Consider the following 6,000-nt stretch of genomic DNA (forward strand, 5'->3'; position numbering starts at 1 on the left):
TGGCGGAAAAGTGGGCCATCCGATGACCAAAAAGTGTTGAACATACAACGTTTTCTCCACAGACGGCGCCAACTGTCGGTGCAGAATGTGACTAACTAGTAAATATTTGTAGTTTTGTCATACGCTGTGATCGGAGGTGGCCTAGCACTCGATGACACAGGGTTTATACTGGTTCAGGCAACATGTCCTACATCTAGTTTGGGTCGGTCAGTGACTTTATTCCTGAGCCTAGGTGCTCGAAGTTTGCAGTGGGGTTACAAACGAGAAGGAGAAAGATGGGGTGTACGAGAGGTTCGGTCGGCTCTAGTTGGAAGGGCCAAGAGCGACAGGAGCTACGCTATGAGCTAAGTGTTCAAGCGTGTGCTTGGGGTATGAACCCGGCGGTTCTATGGTTGTGAGCTAGTGAACTTGATCGGTGCTTGTTATCTTCAAGAAGGGCTCTCCCCTTGTTGGAGGGGGCGCGTCCCCTTTTATAGATAAAGGGGATGGCTTTACAAGTGAGAGGGTGAGGGTACATATGCTACCGAGCCTTGTTGCCCACGCCTACCGAGCCTTGTTGCCCACACTGGCGGGTACAAGATAATGGTAGGTGCCTACGACACCATTGATGTCACTGTAGAATGTCAGATGCATGCGGGAGGTCGTGCTGCCTTTTTCAGGGATGGTAGACGTCGGTACCTGCAAATATTGTTTGATGACTAAAGGCATGTGAGGAGTCTCGCTATGTTCACCCGATACGGTAAATCCTAGCACCCATACTGCTATCGATGCCCAGAGGCACGTGGGGGGCCTTACCGTATGGGAGTTTTAGCGGCCCCTACAATACTATAGAGGGAGGTGTCGGCGCCTACAATATTGTTTGTGTTAGGGTGGCTGCAGAGTACTGTTTCCGTACAGGGTATGGTCCCTGGTACAGTGGTTTTGACTTGTGAGCCTTACCTTGCTTTTCTCCGCACGTCTCTAGGTTCCTACCGAGCGGGCGTCCCCGGTCGGATGGCTCTAGTCGGCTCTGAGTACGCCGGTCGAAGAAGAGCGGTGAGCAGGGTTCCTGCGAACCCCGGTCGGAGACGCGGGGTCGAAGTTGGAAGTAGTGTTTTGGGCCAGGCCTTCCGATCGGAGAGGCCGTCCGAAGGCGGCTGGAGTCGAAGCGAACGCTCCGGTCGAATAGGTGGGCCGAAGTAGCCGACGAGCGGGCGCTGTTCCTCTTCGGCCAGACCTTCCGATCGGTGACTAGGCCGCCCTTTCGGCCTGTCGTTTTAGACTCTTGGGCGGGCCCATGAGTTACGTGCTGTCTGCTCGGGCCGAGCCTTGGCGTGGAAGCCGGTCCCCGAGGGACCCTAGGTTTATGAACCCGACAGTTTTGTTCTCCAAAGCCGGACACTTGCATGAGTGACCTGGTGCTTTCTGTCCCTTTCCTCTTCCTCTTATTTCCACGTGAATATTATTTTAATTGGAATGAATCGACTCATGTTTGGTGGTTGACTCCTGGCACACTCCATGCATCGATTTGCTCTAGTGGTGCATGCATCGACTCATGCCAAATAAAATAATCCCATGAGTCGCTTTAGAAACACCACCGGAGAAGCCCTAAGCTCTCTGCCCATCTGTTGTCCAGGTACCCCAAATACCCAATACTTGAATTGGTAACTAGCGATCATCAAGTCTGAACCGTGAGGTCTTAGGTTTTTTTTAGCTATACAATTCAAACTCAGAAAGCAGATAGGACATGCCTTCCAGCAAAGAACATGCTCTTTCATTCCGGCAAGATGTCAGGTATCTATCTACTTTAGTACAGCTTGCATATAGATGTATTTCAGTAGTGACTTACTGACTTTTAACAGTACGAATACACATGGCTATACTTTCACATTAGTAATTTAGTATCGTTCAACACGACTAAAGGATGATCGTGAACTTAATATACATTTGATAATATGCGCATATATATGCTTCATAGAGCAAGGATTTCTAGCCACCATTTAATTCACTTTCACAAGATGGAGAGTCGTAGTTGTAGAGAAAAACTGTAGTAGGTAATTACTGTCGTGAAAGTTTATTTTGTCAACTTGTTATTTTATCAAATTGATGTTATATATTGATATTATATTATCATAAGCCTTAAAGGTAGTCCTGTGAGAGTATCGACCCCAGCGACCATTTATCCTGGCTTCGCCCCTGCTAATAACCCAATAAGGACAATTTGCGCGGTCAGTTGACTCTGCCATTACTTTATTCCAAACCGGGGCACTAGTAACAGACATAAATTTTAAGGGCAGTATCCATTATTGCTGTTTAAAGAACTCTTGATAATAATAAGACAAAGACAATTAAGGGCACGAGCTAAGTAAAATCAATCACGTACCTTGCATCCTTTCCCCCTCAGCCTTTCAATAGTGACGTCATTGCTAACAACCGGGGTCATGAAGTCGAGAACAAGCTCATTGAGAGACGGCAGGTGCAGAAGCCACTCCGGGAGTTTCTTCATGTTTACGAACCCAAAAAGGACCAGGCGAGAGAGCCTTGACATTGCGTCTCCCTCTATTCTCCACTCCTCAATGGAAAAATAACGTAGTGTCAGCTCTTGCAGCCGAGGGAACCCTTTGGCGGAGCAGAACATGGTTCGGCCTTGATACCTAGATAATTCAAGCACCACGAGGCAGGGAAGCCTCTCCAGAATCGGCATCGGGTCTTCTTTAATTGCATGGGCACTTACATGAAGCTCCCGTAGGCCTTGCGGGAAAAGATGGCTCTCAATCAACTTATCTAGCAATGTGAAGGTACCAAGGTAAACGTCAACCAGGAAAGTCATGTTTGCCAGTAAATGAATCATCTCCGCGGGCAAGGCTGTCTCTTGCAAGTTGAGACTTGTTAATTGGGTCATTTCACCCAAAAAGGACACCATGTGCTCGCTCTGAAAATATTTACTATCCATGAGTGGGACATCCAAAAATAAGGTCTGTAGCTCCTTTTTTGGACAATTCCTCGGTGCAGAAAATCCACTGTCGAGGTAAACATGCCTTAGAGTAGGAATGTCCCATATAGAGTTTGGTACTGCTACTGATTCTATATTGGATAAGTTGTTGCCTCTGAGGTCTATAGTTTGCAAGTAAAGGAATTGTCCAATTGAAGAAGGGAGCGTGACCTCCTTACAACTTTTTAACCTGAGATATCTTATATGAATGCAGCCACTGATCGCCCTATTGAAATTCAGTAGGTTCGATTTTTCTAGATGGAGAACTCTTAGGAATTCAACTTAGGTAGGGAGGATGATGAACCGTCTGTTCGGCTGGCTGGCTGGCTGGCTGGGCTGGTGTTGGCCAGCCCACTCACGCGGGCACATGAACAGTGTCTTTTAGTCAGAACATTATTTTTCTCTTACAACAATCCAGCCGGAACAGTATTTTGGCTTATTTTTCAGGCCAGCCGAATAGCCTAGAAAGTTCAAAGCCAACAAGAGTTCGGAGGTTAGGTGTTGCTGGGGATATGTTACTATCATGGTAGCTTTGAAAAGATGAACGATAGGATACCATGGTGGTATTGGAAGATGATTCACCGACATGGCCTGCAATTTTTCAAGTATATGACAGGTCAGTAAGGAGCCAAAAACTATGAAGCATTTTCAAATACATTTTCATAATGAAATAACTATCTATATACACAAAGAAGAAGAGAGGAGGCTTGACCTGCAGTGTCGTCAATGACATCGACGAAACCAACATATCTCGCTTCTTCTATGCACCAATCATGTAAGATATCATGAATCTTTATTTTTTCAATCCATCCATGCGCCTTGCTTTCCCTAACAACTTGTACCAAGCTTCTTTGATAAAGCTCATTTATGTACTTGCGTGCTATTTCTTCCTCTCTATGCTTGGATGTACATTGAATAAAGCCTTCTGCTATCCATAACTCAATAAGATCCGATGCAGATATGGAGTAATCCTCAGGGAAGACCGCAAGATAGAGGAAGCATGATTTTGTACTTCTATTTGGTAAGTCATTGTAACTTCGAGCTAGTATATCCCTTATCACCTGTCCATTTTCAATTGATACCCAACCACCTAATTAATCCGACCGTGCTCGTACAGTTAAATTCTTTGATAGATAGCCCCCCAAAACAGCAAGTGCAAGTGGTAATTCATTACATTTCCTTACAAGCTTTCTCCCCAATTCTTCAAACTCATGAATGTTATGTATCAAAGACCTTTTATATGATGGCAAAGCTTTGCTACGAAAAAGTTCCCAACTTTTCTCAGCATCCAAGAGCTTCAAATTGTGAACATGGGTTGTCATTTCAATATGATTAGACTGTCTCCAATAAGGAGACCCAAACCTAAAATGGGTAGCAAGAGACCCAAAATCAGCCTCCAACAGAGTACCTATACGGGAGACCTATTTTGGATTGCCTGAGAGGCACAACCCAAATATGAGTATCCTCTCTCCTGAAAACCCATTTGCAGAAATGATTCTCTTTTGGGTCTTATTGTTGGAGAAGATGCCGAATAGGTATGGAACCTTTTACCTGTAGCGCTAACCAAAGGACGAATGAGTCTTGTATTTTAGGTGTTGTTGTTGGAGATAGTCTTAGCAACATCAATCTTTCGGGTGGTTAACATTACTCTGCTGCCATTTTTTACATCTGCAAATACTTTGACCATTCTATTTATTTGGTTCCATGTACTTGTTGTCCACACATCATCAAGCACAACTAAATATCTTTTGTCTCTAAGGAATCCTTGTATTTTCTTTCCCAGATCATACTCTCGCATTTGATCAGTTTCTCTGCCTTCGTCTCTACCCCCCATGATTTGTTTCATAATATCCTTCAATAAATCAATAGCCTTAAACTTTTGACACACTGTCACCCAAGCAACTGTGTCGAAATGTTGGTTGATTGTATATCTGAAGTGAAGATTTGTCTAGCCAGTGTAGTTTTTCCTGCTCCACACATACCAACTATGGAGATAACACTAAGCATATTATCCTTTTCAACTAGTTTCTCAACTATTTCTTTTTTCTCATCCTCAAAACCGACAACAGTAACATCCTCATCCGATACATGTTGGGGCACAAGACCATAATCTTGTGGAAACTCATCCTCAACATGACCCTTCTCTAGCTCAGTGTTTCCCAAATTGATTCCCAAACCCTTGCACTTTCAAATATCTCTCTAATCTTCCTTCTTATGCGTTGAATTTCATTACCAGCTTTATGCAGAGTAATCAGGTCAGTTGGTAAGCGAGCATACCTTGAAACTGCCCCCATGAAGCCCTTCTTGAGCCTGTTTCTCTTCTCCATGTAGTCCACAACTTGGATGGAATTCTCAGCTTCATACACAGCATCCCTGATCTGGCTGACCAATATACCGGCACTTGCATTCCCCGATCTCCGCCTAGTGTTGGCATCTTGGAGGAAGCCCTGCAGCCGCTGCAGCTCATCTTTCAAGAACCCAGCTTCAAGTGTGACTCCACACAGCAATGTGGTTTCCTGGATAGCTAGGTTGCTGATGCTCCCAACCACAGAGGAAACAGCAGGCTCAACCATTATGCCTTCTCTCTGTTCTCAGAGCCTGAATGCTTGGTTGCAAATGGAATTGGGGGATAGAATGCAGTTGATGTTCGGGCAGGAATGGTTTTGTTTTGGAACGCAAACTTCTTCTACGGAGTTTATTGTTCTTCTTGACGTGATGGTAGAGAACAACAAAGCACATATGCTAAAGTACCAAATGTTAGAGTTTCTTAGGACTCAATCGAGTCAAGTTCACCAGATCGGGATATTTTACATAGGAATAGAATACATGTTCAAGATTTACATGATAGGCAGAGAGAAGAGGAGTAAGAGGTAGCAGACCATCGAAGGCCATAGTGGTCGAAGCACCGGCCGGGGTCTCGTTGGCGGACGCCATCTGCGCGCCAGCAGCGATGTTCGGTGGAGAGGGAGAGTCGGTGCAGTGGTGTCCTCGACGGCGGCGTGTGCGTCGGAGTGGCGTTGCCGGCGTCG

At 45.2% G+C, this 6,000-nt stretch overlaps 1 pseudogene; it reads right to left on the minus strand.

The window, feature by feature from the left end:
- Nucleotides 1–2,350: 2,350 nt before the first annotated feature.
- On the minus strand, nt 2,351–5,544 carry LOC136496147 (putative disease resistance protein At1g50180; annotated as a pseudogene).
- Nucleotides 5,545–6,000: the final 456 nt, after the last annotated feature.

This window comes from Miscanthus floridulus, chromosome 12 (genome assembly GCF_019320115.1).
Source record: "Miscanthus floridulus cultivar M001 chromosome 12, ASM1932011v1, whole genome shotgun sequence".
Taxonomy (NCBI): Eukaryota; Viridiplantae; Streptophyta; class Magnoliopsida; order Poales; family Poaceae; genus Miscanthus; species Miscanthus floridulus.